The following is a 13,581-nucleotide window of genomic DNA, read 5'->3' on the forward strand; positions in this document are numbered from 1 at the left end:
CTTCTGAAGGAAGTCGTGCAGCGTCTTAGCATCGATTTGTGCCACAGGAAGAATGTGTACAAGATCCTTGTTTGAAGAAAGCAGGCTCTGTATCATAAATACGTGGGCACTTTTTGCTGCAATCGATGAATTTACCGCAGCACCAGTAACAAAGCCAGCCTTGTAATCAAAAATTGATTGAAGGTGAACCTCATCCATCATTAACGTTACAGTCTTTTCATGCTCTTTATATGTGCTAATATGCTTTGCATAGGAAAGAAAGCTACATTCTTGCTGCTCCGTTTCAGGGCTTACATCGTACGATGAACACAGTCTTCTGATCGTATCAGGATGCGGCATCTTAAGCTTCATCGAACTTCTCAGGAATCTGTATGCATGAGGTGAAATTGTGAACAAAATGCTAGCAAAAACCAATAAATCGGGGGGATATCGGCCAGCATTATTCAAAACAAGATCAACTTGACTCTTCGAGAATTTAAGCACTTCCAAATGCCATTCTTGCAACTCGCATGCGAAATGTTTTCCACTTACTTCCTCTAGCAATGTCGAAACCAATGTCAGTAGATGACGGGCCTTTTCAGAACGCTCAGTGCTGATATCCTTATGTGTCTGTTCGATCATGTGTAACACACTTTTCAAATCTCTCAAGTCGCACAGCTTTTCAGGAACTAACATATCACCACACTTCCTCACACCCGTTTCACCAAAAAATACTTCGACGCGCAGGTCTGTGGACACCATCACCGAAGTACTGACTGCAGGAGCAGATTGAATTGACAAGTCCAAAAAGAAAACCTTGGAGTCCTTGTTCAAAACTGTCCAGAAGGCCGAACTCTGAAAGCTTGGCAAGGCCTTCAGCAAGTCCACAAAGCTACCAACCACATTTTTGGCGTCCTCTTCTGCTTGGGTTTGCTGAGAAAGCATTATTGCTTTTTGCAAAGATGCGGCTTCCAAGCGCGCTCCTTTCGCACCCGGCGCTTCTCGAACGCACGCTTGCGGAAGCGATAAATAGGCAGGGCAATTGGGAAACAAGCTCGGAACTGCAGTTTTCTTCAGACGAATGTTTTTCATGGCAACTTCGACCAACTTTCCTGTCTTGACGTCCGTGTAAGATGTCATCTTCAAGTAATCCGATGGCAAGAAATGCTTTTCACAGAGCTGAAATAAAAAAAAAGCCGTTACAGGTATGAAGCTCGACGAAAATGTTGAATCTCCAAGCACGTCGACAGGTGCAGAGACCCATCTATTGTCCACGCGTGCGCGGATGCATTGCGCACTATGCTGACAAAACCTATTCGTCTGGAAACCCAGAATAACAACAGAAAGAAGAAATGTTTACCACTACACTCTAAGAAGAAAAGGAGGAAATGGGGTATTGAGGTTACTCCTTTAGGGGAGCAACTGATCTGCCACAACCATTCCTCCCTTTAGGGGGTAAGTGCGAGGGGATGAACTGTTACTCCCCATGCCGTTACTCCTCCGAGGACTAACAGTTGCTCTTTTCCGATGCTCCTCAAAGGAGTAACGGTCATTATTTCCGATGCTCCGCAAAGGTGGAATTAATGAAAGTAGGCATTTATACGCTAATAAAAAAGATTACTGAGCTGAAAAAAAGAAAAAGAAGTGCCCGAAAGCAGGATTCGAACTCACGTCCTCAGGCTCCCATGTCAGCTACTCTAACCACTGCACCACGGCAGATTGGATGTCTGGGTAGGAAATTAAGACAGGTTAAGCCCCGGAACGCAGGTGCGGCAATGTAAAAGCGACTCGGCATTTTGTGTATGCTGCGCGGGGAGGGTGTTTTTTTATTTTTTTATTTTTTTTACGTGCCAAAACCACTTTCTGATTATGAGGCACGCCGTAGTGGGGGACTCCGGAAATTTCGACCACCTAGGGTTCTTTAACGTGCACCTAAATCTAAGTACACGGGTGTTTTCGCATTTCGCCCCCATCGAAATGCGGCCGCCGTGGCCGGGATTCGATCCCGCGACCTCGTGCTCAGCAGCCTAACACCATAGCCACTGAGCAACCACGGTGGGTGCGGGGAGGGTGTGACGCTGAGTGTACTTGAAACCATAAGCGAGTGCGAAAAGAAATCTGTCCGAGTATTTTTAGGGTGCTTCAAACTGAGGCACTACACGATGTAAACGTGTAGCGAGCTCAAACGGGGCACCTAAGACGACAGAGATGGACAATTGCTCTGTCGCTTAGTGTGTCCCGTTTGAGCTACACATCGCTTCAGTTAAGTTCGTAATCTCCTTGGAACGGAAGGAACTTAGGTACTATTGACCAGCAAAATCTGGCAGTCTATCAATGACTTGCGCGTTTAATGTGTATCGCTCACTTATGGGGTGCGCACGAAGGGCATGGCTCTTCACATTCCAACTTTAAATATCACGCAATTTTCTCACGAAGAGGCAAAGTGCTGCTTTGCATGTAGTTCAATGGACAGTGCATGAACTTCGAACTATTCACGATTTATAGACAATACAGTTTTTGCCGCATCACTGCACGACACGGACGAAAATAGCGGAGCGCATGGGGAGTAACTGTTGCCGTTCGTCCTCCCGTTGCTCTCTTTCCGACCAGGGACTAAACACTTACTCTCCAAAATTTGCACACGGCACGCACATCCATGCAGTTACTGCCTTGATGGACGAAAGCGCCCTTTTTGGGACTAACTGCGCAGTTACTCCCGTTTTCCCCGGAATTCTTCTTAGAGTGTATGTACTTCGTTGGTGAGAAGTCCTTCCGAGGAACAGCTCTCGTCCATGCTTCCCGAGTGGCTCGGTCAGATGGGAACTTGTGCACTCGGACACTTGGTCCTCCGTCATAATTGGACTTGCAGTTTGGTGCGCAACAACAGCCAGGCATCGTTGCGCTTCCGTGTACGACGAACCACGCACAATCGCAGAAAAGCGATCGCGTTTACGGTGCAGCATGCCCCACCAAAGCCACCAAGAAAAAGCTCCACGCGTTGCCGCTCTAGCGTTGCAGTCACGGAGAAAATTTGTTTTCAGAACGCGCGCCGCGTTGTAAAAACGCAGCGCTCCCCCTTCCACCGCTACCATCCGACTCTCGTGACGTATTGACAAGGAGAGGAGGTGATGCGGTGGCCTTATATTTTTTTCTAGGTGGCTTTGAGTCTGCACACTGCCACGGCAAAACGCGGAGTATCCGACGTGCACGCGGAATGGTCTAACATGCCGCGTATCGCAGGAACGTATCATGTACCAAGCAAAAACAAAAGCTCGAATCCCACCAATAATCTGACACTTACGCCCGGGTCTGTATTCTGTTGCGCAAGGATATTGCGTGTGTACGCCACATACCTTCGGCAGTGCTGCAAACAACTTGTGATATGGACCATAGCCTCCATATCGCTGTTCTCACTTCAACGTGAAGAACCGACTAGGTAAATGCGCTTCTTCCCGTTGTTACTGTGCATAGTTAGTGACGCAGTTTAGTAAAGAGGCAAAAGTGAAAATCTGCGTTGAGAATTTATATTAGGGTTACGTACTTCCGGAAGAAACCGACTGTCGTCTGCTCGCACTCGGGCATGGCTGCCCGCGAAGGAATTAATAGCTTAATATGGCGTTCGGAAAGCTGGTTGTTGCACATTGTTGCGATAATTTCGTTCCGGGAGGGCCGAAATGCCTTGTTGCTGTGCGGTTGGGTGCCGAAACCGAATGAAGGATGACAAAAGTTATTTTGCATCCAGCGCGGCAACCAGAACCTAACCAGAAGAAAGGTATGGTTGCACAGAATATTGACGGAAGGACTTTGAACCGTCGGTAACTGCACGACTATGCGAGGAAAGTAACGTAGAGCGATACGAAGGTGCGAGAGAAAGTATACACGTGTGTGTGCAGAGCTGCGATAGTATTTCATTCGTGCGCATGAATGTTGACGGCCGAAGTTTGTGGAGATTATTGATTTTAATGCATTATGAGCCCGTTGACTTAGCAAGTGCAGTATGACCTGGCATGCAAGCAAATGGTGGGGCAGAAGCGCATTAACTCGCTGACAAATGTCCGCATTGCGTTACGTGCGATAAAAAATCACAAATTTCATCAGCGAATCCTACATTTAGACTTTCTTGTGTTTGTGCGCGCGTTGTTAACTGCGCTTTACAATATGATCAATAAATCATTTCCAACTCTGCATATCCTAATCGTATTTTGTGCATTGCATATGTGAATAAATATGTTCCTAAGTGCCTGCATTACTCTGCTTTTAAAAACAAATACTACATAGCCACTGCTACTGGCCATCCAATAATCAAGTATATATAATACAATATATCACAGTACGTTACATACACATGCGAGCTCGTTCCTTCCAAGTTTCCCTTGCACTCGAAAATGTTTCAGTAATCGGCGATGCCATTTTACTGATGAAAAACACACAACTGCAAATTAATATAAGAAAAACGCCAGAAGCGATACACGGATCGCCAGAAAAACACAGTGCAGTAATAGCTAGGCTAATCCGCGTGCGTTTCGTATAAAGGCCCTCTAATTCTTACGGGGCTTTAGCGGTGCACGGAGGCGAAAAGGCATAAGCACAACAATGCGAGTCATGATTCAAGTTTACGTGGCGACGTGTCACGGTTCACGAGAACAGTCAACCGCATTCACACACGCGCACTCACTACGCTCGATGTAGGTGTGCCGCGAGATTAGATCGCGCTGGCTGCCCGAACACGATCGAGAAGACTGGCTGACACGATCCATACCGCCGCTTCAGAATGTCACGACAGTTGCACTGGCTCGCAGCACTGAGCCACAAAACACAACAGTCGTCGTGTAATCGCTACACGACAGACACACTCAGCGGCAAGACTGTTGGCGCACTCGTTTCCACACACACTCAGGATGTTGTTTAGTTGCGGTGAAGGTGGAACGTTTCAGCGACGTTATGTCGAAAGTTTTTCGGTCCAAGCGACTGTCAGCCTTTTTTACACAAATTATTCGTTCAAAGTAACCGCTATGTGTACGCAGCACACTTACAAGCAAATGAATTCACAGAGCAAACGGGATTAAGCGCAAGCAATCACCAAGGCTCGCGCGGTGATTGAGCGCAAACGAACGAAAGGTAAACATGCAGAATCGAGGCGATCAAGCACTCATTCCGCTCTCTTGAGCGTTTTTCTTTCAGCGCTCATTTGAAATTAAAGGACTAGATTCAGAAGTTCGGGCCTTTCTTTCGTTTTTCACCACAGTCAGGCAACAGCAGGTTTTATTTCCGCGCGTGTGCAGATATATTTTCACCTCACGAATGCCACGGCGCCGCGGTTTAGCTTGGGCGCCGTCTGCTACAGGAACTTCCTAGGTGGCGCGCGCGGCAGATGTCGCTACCTTATTATCATAGAGTTTCTCACTATAACACCTAGAGGGTAATCTGGCGCCACCGTCTATGGGAGTTTCTTAAGGGGGCACCGTGCCGTCATGGGAATGACGGTATATGTGTCTGCGAGGCTCGTGTTGGCTGGTGTTGTAAGAGGCTTCGTCTAAAACGTGGATATGGCTACGCAAATAACGCGTTTTCAAAGTAAAATCTTCATAAAATGTTTCCATTCACGCATATTACATCTTTACTCACCCACGATGCATGACCAAGCGAAGAAAATCAAGAACAGCTAGACGACCAACTGTTTCAAAGCGAGCGCGAACCTTGTCGTCTGTCCTCCAACTTTAGCGGCCCGCTGATACTCTTTACGTAACATGTAGTCGTACACACAATAACAAGTTCTCATAGTTAAACAAAACATGTGTTCGCGTAATAATGAAGCTAAAACAGCTTTTCACGTGCTGTTCTAGTAGAAAATGAATGATTGTGACAGACGGAACGGTACTTGCCAAGCGCGTCTTCAAGGTGTCCTGTCTCTACGAGAACGATGCCAATCCGAATCCACAACATACCGTCATTCCCACGCATACCACAGCGCAGCAGCGCCAGATTTCCCTCTAGGTAATGTAGTGAGAAACTCTATGCTTATTATAGAGGGACCTTAGGCGCGACTAGAGTTACTGTATATGCATAGCCGCCTATATAAGTTTATATAGGCGGCTATGGTATATGCTACCACAGGTAGCATATACAGTAACTCTAGGCTGGATGGATGGATGGATGTTATGTGCGTCCCCTTTGGAACGGGGCGGTGGGTTGCGCCACCAAGCTCTTGCTATTATACTGCCTAATCTCCTACCTAAGTTAAACAGTAAAAAAAAAAAAACACACTATGAACTACCACGTCCAAACTTTCTGATCCCCTATTGCGAATTGTGCTTTTGTACGTCTCCGTCTTTTGTCGTTTCCCTACTTTTCTTCCACCAATCCTCCAATCGCCTCTAATGTCTATTGCGGACCTGTTTGCTTTACCACTGCTCCCGCTGAACCCAAGGGCTTCAAGGAGGCCAGTGGTGCCTAAATCGACCGCTGGTTAGACGTCTTCACATTCCAATAAAATATGCTCCGTCGTTTCCCTAGCTTTACCGCAGCAAGCACATGCTTCTTCTTCCTTCTTATATCTCGCTTTATAGGTGCGTGTTATAAGGCATCTCGATCTCGCTTCGAAAAGTAATGAGCTTCCCTTTGAGTTATCATAAATGATTTTTTTTCCTGATTTCGTTTTTTCCTCTTAAGTAGTTACTCATGGCAGGTTTCTTTTCCATTGCCGCCACCCATGAGATTAATTCAGCCTCTCTGACTTTCCGCTTGACCTTCTTTGTTGCTGTGTTGCCCACCCCACAGGCCGCATACTTGCTGGTAAGCTTCCTAGTTCTTTTCCTCCACTGTGAATCAATGTTTTGCCTGTACAGATACCTGAACACTCTCCCAGCCCATTTACTTTCTTCCATATTCCTCAGCCCTTCTTCACACTCAATTTTACTGCGAGCTTCCCTCACTTCAAAACTAGTCCAGCCCATATCCCCGTGCACAGCTTCATTTGTAGTCTTCCCGTGAGCGCCCAATGCGAGGCGACCCACTGACCTTTGGTTCCCGTCGAGTCCTGATTGTACCCCTGATTTAAAGCAAACAACCGCATTTCCAAAAGTAAGTCCTGGAACCATTACCCCTTTCCACATACCTCGGAGGACCTCGTACCTATTGTATCCCCATAGCGCTCTGTGCTTCATTATGGCTGCATTTCTCTTCCCCTTGACTGTTATGGTTTTTTCCTGCGTTTCCATATATCCATTGCCTTCGTTTATCCATTTTATCCATTTATATTCTGTTACCCGAGGTATTTCTTGGCCCTGTATCTCCACTGTCTGTTCACTGTTTTCATTGAATGCCATAACACCTGATTTTCTAACACTAAATTTCAAACCTAAATTGTTGCCTTCCTGTCCACAGATATTAGCCAGACGTTGCAAATCGCTTTGCTTGTTAGCGAGCAACACAATGTCGTCCGCATAAAATAAACCTGGGAGTTGCTGCTCTATTACTGTACCTGCCTGTTTGTATGAGAGATTAAACCCGGTATTCCTTCCTTCTAGCGCCCTCTCCATCCTCACCATGTACATCATAAACAGCAGCGGGGATAAAGGGCACCCCTGTCTCAGTCCCGCGCTTTCTCCACGCTCCTCATCCCTTCCCATTCAACGCAAACGGTATCTTCTAGGTAAATCTCTCTCAAAAGCTGTAGACAATCGTTACCTAAGCCTTCCCCTTCCAGAATATCCCACAAAATGTTGCGGTCTACGTTGTCGTAGGCTCCAGTAATGTCCAAAAAGGCCACATACAACGGTCTGCTTTCTGCTTTTGATATTTCAATACACTGAGTAAGAACAAACAAGTTATCATCCAAACGCCTACCTATTCTAAAGCCATTCTGAAGCTCTCCCAAAATGCCATTATTCTCTGCCCATGCTTGAAGCTTTAATTTGGTTGCCTGCATTGCTAGCCTGTATATTACCGATGTAATGGTCAACGGTCTATACGAGTGAATTCTGTCTTTCTCCCCCTTACCTTTATAAATTAAATTCATTCTACTTTGTCGCCAACTGCCTGGTATTCGTCTATCTTTTAAAGTTTTTTCCACTGCTTTCACCAGAGCTTCCTTACTTTTTGGTCTCAATTCATTTATCAGCCTAACGGGAACCTCGTCCAGCCCTGTGGCTGTGCGCTTAGGAATTTTCTCTTCCGCTTTCTTCCAGTCTAAATTTGTCAGCACCAGCTCCTTTTCCACTTGGGTCTCTTTCATGCTCTTTTTTTCTTCAAATACAACCTCGTCCTTGCCTTGGAAAGATTCGGCTGTTACTTCTTGGATGTAATTTATTGCCGCTTCTCCTTCCAGTCTGTTTTCATCTTCGTCTAGGATATGTTGTTGTATTGTTGTTGAGTTCCTGCCTAATAATCTTATGTGATTCCAAAATATTCTAGGTGCGGCCTTCTTTTTCTCACGTATTTCTGACAACCAACGTTCACTTTCACCTTTTAGTTTTGCTTGCACCAGTATTTGTACCACAGACTTTTTCTCCCGGTATATTTCCCATTTACTGATTACTTCATCCTGTGGCAACTGCGCCTTCTTTGCCTGCCTGTGCTCTCGAGATGCCTTCTGTCGTTCGGCGATCGCTTCTCATATGTCCTTGTTCCACCAGCTTTTCGGTTTCTTTTTTCCTTTCCAACGAACATGTTGTTTCTCTTTCCGTATTTCTGTCGTTATTACACTTAGAAGCTCACCATATTCCCACTCCTTACTTGGCCACTTGCCAAGTTCTTCCTCAACTCTAGCGGCTATATTTGCTATTTGTTCAGCGTTCAAATTTGGACTGGCCATTGTGCTTTCCTTGCTCTCTTTCCCAACTATATATCCCATTTTCAAAATGATGCGTTTATGGTCACTCCCTATGCTGTTAAACCTTTCCTCATCGATGACCATTTCTCTCAACTTATCATGAATTCCTTCTGTCATCAGACAGTAATCAATGGTCGATTGCCGGTTTCCCACTTCCCACGTGATTTGTCCTTCACACTTAGCCCCTGTATTCACGATCACAAGGTTATGTTGCTCGCAAAGGTCTAGCATTGACTTCCCGTTATTGTCGGTATAGCCATCTAAATCCTGTATGTGGGCATTCATGTCACCTAATAGGACAATCTCAGCACCATTCCCGAAACCCTTAATATCAGCGCTTATGCATTCCACTAACTCTTTATTCTTCTCTGTGCAATTTTTTCCGGTCCACAAATACGTTACTCCCAGCCAAGTTTCTTTCCCACTCATTGTACCTGATAACCAAAGATGCTCTTGACATTGTGAATTTACTCTTTTCCATTTGGCTCCCTGATGGATGAGCATTCCGCATCCCCCTCCCTTTCTTTCCGACTTAGTACTGTTGCGCGACATAGAGATGGCGCGACCCTCTGGACACGCCATCTAGCGGCGGCGGCACGAAGTCCGTACGTGGTCTCCGGGATGCGTGGCACGCCGGTCTGTGCGGACGCTGAGACTTGTTCCCTCGCTGCTCGCGCTCATTCGTGGCGCAGCGCTACACCGTCAGGCTGCTGTTATTGAGCAACCCTCGTGACGCGATTTCGATTTCGCCCAACACGGGAGAAATTTTGAAGGATATATATTTTTTTTTTTGAAGAGCGGCGTGAAAGAGGTTAGATACGGCCGTATATCCCATACATACATAGTGCAAAGTGAGTGAATTTCCCAAGAATCGTAATCGCATATGAGTAAGTACGATACATATTGCATGCATATTTAGCATTTTAGACTTCAGTGGAATTTTACCGGCACTTTTGAGTGTTGTGAGGAGAAAAACTTCAAGGTGAATAGTTCTGTCGCGTCAGCGGGTGTGACTGCAATGAGCTCCTTAGCCTCAAGGGGCAGGGTTGGGGTGACGAGGCGCCCCCGTGCGTATACATTGGCTGCTCTTTATGGACGTACGTATGTGTGTACAAGGTCTGTCTCAAAAATACGTGCATGAGTCAGCAAAAAAGTGGGAGGGGAAAAAAGGACCCGGTTGACCTCTAGTACCAGCTGGACTGCTGTCTTAATTTACCCATTTTTAATCTTTGTCGAAGTGGAGCTCGAACAGGCGGAAAGAAGGATCAATATCAAATTTCTAGTGTAATTGCGAATTGTGCAGAACTTCATGAAATGTTCCAAAATGTCTATGGTAAGGATGCCTTAAAAGAAAGGTGTTCAAGTGTGTCCAGCGTTTTCAGAAAGGTAGTGGGACCCCAAGGATGATGCAACATCAGGACGCCCCTTCAGCTTGTGCGAAAAAATACATATATATCGATCGCGTGCGTTCTCCTGTGTTCAGTGACCGCCGAACGACTACTACAAACAAGGGAGTCATGAGTGAATAAACTTTATTACAGAGACCAAGCTGCTAATGCCCGCAGGTGAGCGGCCACCCTATTCCACGTAGCCGTAGCCCTATACTGATAGCATACGCCGATTCACCAGCTATAGCTGGTCCTCGGGCCTTGCGCTTGTCAGCTGGGCCTCTCACTAGTCTTCTGTTGGTGCTTGGATAGGCGTTGTCCGCGAGTTCTGTTTGGATTCTCAGACCATGTGGTAAAGGGCTTTTGGGGCATCTCAGAACTGGCAGTCTCTTGTATATGTTGAGGGGTACATCGCGTGTATAGTGGAGTGGCGTGGACGTAATTGCCCATCTGAAGTCGGCGTAGTGATGGCTTCTTCTCTGTTAAGCTTGCAGTGTAGTGGTAGATATTCCGGCCCGTTCCTCTTGTAATGTTCTAGGATGTTGCAGTATTTGCTTTGTATCATTTCGTTTTGGTCGGACGGTAGACGGTGACCTGGTGGGGTTGCCCGGTGTACATGTTCTCGGGCGGCGGCGTGAGCCGCTTGCTTTTCCTCCAAGGATTCGTGTACCAGGGTTCAGACGATGTACATTTCAGGGATGTCTTGATTCTTGATGATGGCGAGTGCGGCCTTGCTCATCCTTCCTGCCCGAAAATGGCGACAGGCTGCCCGCGAGTCTGTGACGACGATGACCGGCACATCCCATCGGCAGGTCCATATGGCCATTGCTATGACGACCTGTTCGGCTACCTCAAGGCCCTTAGCAACTACTGATGCAGCTGCTCTCTCTTCGTTCGGCTTTTCGGTGATGCAGGTTATGCTGCCTTGTATCTGGCGATGTCCGTGTACCGTATTTCTGTCTTATTGCTTTCTTTGTTTAGCATTTCTTGTAGCGCGGTGGCTCTCGCAATTGTCTTCTCTCTTTGTTGTATTTTGGGTGCATGTGTGTCCTTGGGTGCATCCTTGCTCTCAGGGTCAGGGGTACACGTTATGGATAGTTGTGTTCTTCGAGAGGGTATCCAAGTCTTCCGAGGCAAGTTCTACCGGCAGTGGCAAGTTTTAGTCTTTCGAGTTAGTTTGTCTTGTGAGCCTCCGCCAATTCTTCCCAGGTATTATGTACTCGTATAGCCGGGTAAAACTTGAGAAGGCAGTGGCATTTGATCCTCAAAGGCGGATGCATACGAGCCTCCACCAATGGGCCCGCACTCTTGACTGATGTAATGAGCCGGACGGCCGGTGACCCCGCCGACGGAGAACACGGCAGCCCTCGCTTCGAACTGGGCAGAGTCGCGTCAGCGGGACTATTTCTTTAGTCGCGGAGGCAATCGGCTCCGCGACTGAACACACGCAAGAACTCACGCACGCACGCGTGTTTGTCCATTTGATTCGCCTGTAGCCATAAGGGAAGATTTTACAGCCAAATATAATCAAATCTGTACTAGACAAGAATACATAAGCAGGACAGAGCACAGGTCAGAGTGCTCTGTCCTGTGCTCTTTACTCGCTCGTCCTGTGTCGCACTGTTTTTTATTCTAAAGAATATATTTGTGTCGTCAGCATATAACAGGTGGTGTGTTGGGCACAGTAATAATGGCATTTATATATATCAAGAATAATAACGGGCCAAGGATGGAACGTTGTGGGACACCGTATTTTTGAGGGACCTACTTTTAACATGATTAATTTTCGCGCACTGTATCCAACAAAATGTTTTATAGAGTCGAACGCTTTCCTAAAATCCAAAAGCAATCCGATAGTAAGCAGTTTCTGTTCAATGTTACTGTTTTCGTCTTTGTTTACAGGACCTGTTCAGAGCATTCCTCTTTTCTTTTGAAAACCGTACTGTTCGTCTACGATAATGTTGTTTACATTAAAGAAGTTTAATAATCTTAATTTCTTTTTCTACACTTATATAAAAAAATGGCAAAGCAGGAATGGGTCAATAATTATTTAAGTCATTAGAATCACCCTTTCTGTAGATAACCAATACGTTTGCCATTTTAATTGGTAATGAAAAATATCAGTAAAAAGCACTAAGTCACAGATATGAGTTAGGGGCTCGCAAATAAAATGAGCGACTGCTTTGATCGGCTATGCTCATCATCCCCAGGTGCACAATACTGTTTCAGTTTCTGAAGCAATTTATAAATTTCTGCTTCTGTGGTAGGAGAAAATTGAATTTATGTTTTTTGAAGCAAGCTGGCATCTGTAGCCAGAGCCACCATCTGCAAAATTACTGGCTCACCCAGCTCATTAAATTAAGGATCTGCCCATTGCCTAAAGTAGGAGCACGCCACGGAGAGTACGGATCCTTGGTCTCGATATTCACCAGTCCGGAACAGGATCAAAGTGACTATGAAAAATAAATACATCAAAGTCGACCCTCCACATAATATGAATAGCTATACATCCCTAAACGTCTGGGACCGCGCACTTCAGAGACAGTTCGTAACGCTGTTCGGTCTGCATTGCAGCCACGCTTACTCTACCAGGCTGTTTCCCCGGCTCACACTGAAGTTGGACCATGCAGATTGAGATTGTTACTCGGGACGCGATGAGGGCAGTCACCACTCTTCTGAGCATTACGGCTCTATTCAATCTTCAGCAACGGGCCTGCAGTTAACGCTACAGCAGGATGACAACCAAACATGAGTGAGCGCGCTAATTAAGGAAGCAACATGTTCCAGTCGCTCCTGAACTTTTCACCTATTTCCAGAATGCACGTCAGCACCTCAAGTCAATGAACTGCCCCTCTGGGTGTATACCTGCGTACAACAGATCATACCAATGCAAGAAGTAACCAAAGTCCAAGGTACCACAGCACACTGATGTTCCCTTGGGCCACCATGTGCACAGACGCTGCTGTTACATGTGGCAGTGGAGGAACGGCTTAGATCAGTGCTACAAATTTATCTATTCAAGGGAACACTACACGACGAATGTATGACTCCCCTCTGCTTGAACTCCAGAACACACATGATGCAACTGAGACAGCCCCATGTTTATCAAATATCTGCCCAAGTGCACACATACACTTACTCCTTGAGTGTCAATGAACAGGTAAAGCGAGTCCCTAAAGCTTCATTATTAAGGAGAAACAAAGCTTCATAATCGCTAGATTTTGAATGTTTGCCTACACTGGACTTAAGGGCACAGCTATGACATCACTAATAACAAAACACACAACACGATGAACACTCATCCACAGACACCTCTTGTGCCGGACTCATTTTGCATTCTCCAATATAGCCCAAATATATTCCCTCCGATGCGACACATGTGCT

Source organism: Dermacentor andersoni, chromosome 1, assembly GCF_023375885.2.
Source record: "Dermacentor andersoni chromosome 1, qqDerAnde1_hic_scaffold, whole genome shotgun sequence".
Taxonomy (NCBI): domain Eukaryota; kingdom Metazoa; phylum Arthropoda; class Arachnida; order Ixodida; family Ixodidae; genus Dermacentor; species Dermacentor andersoni.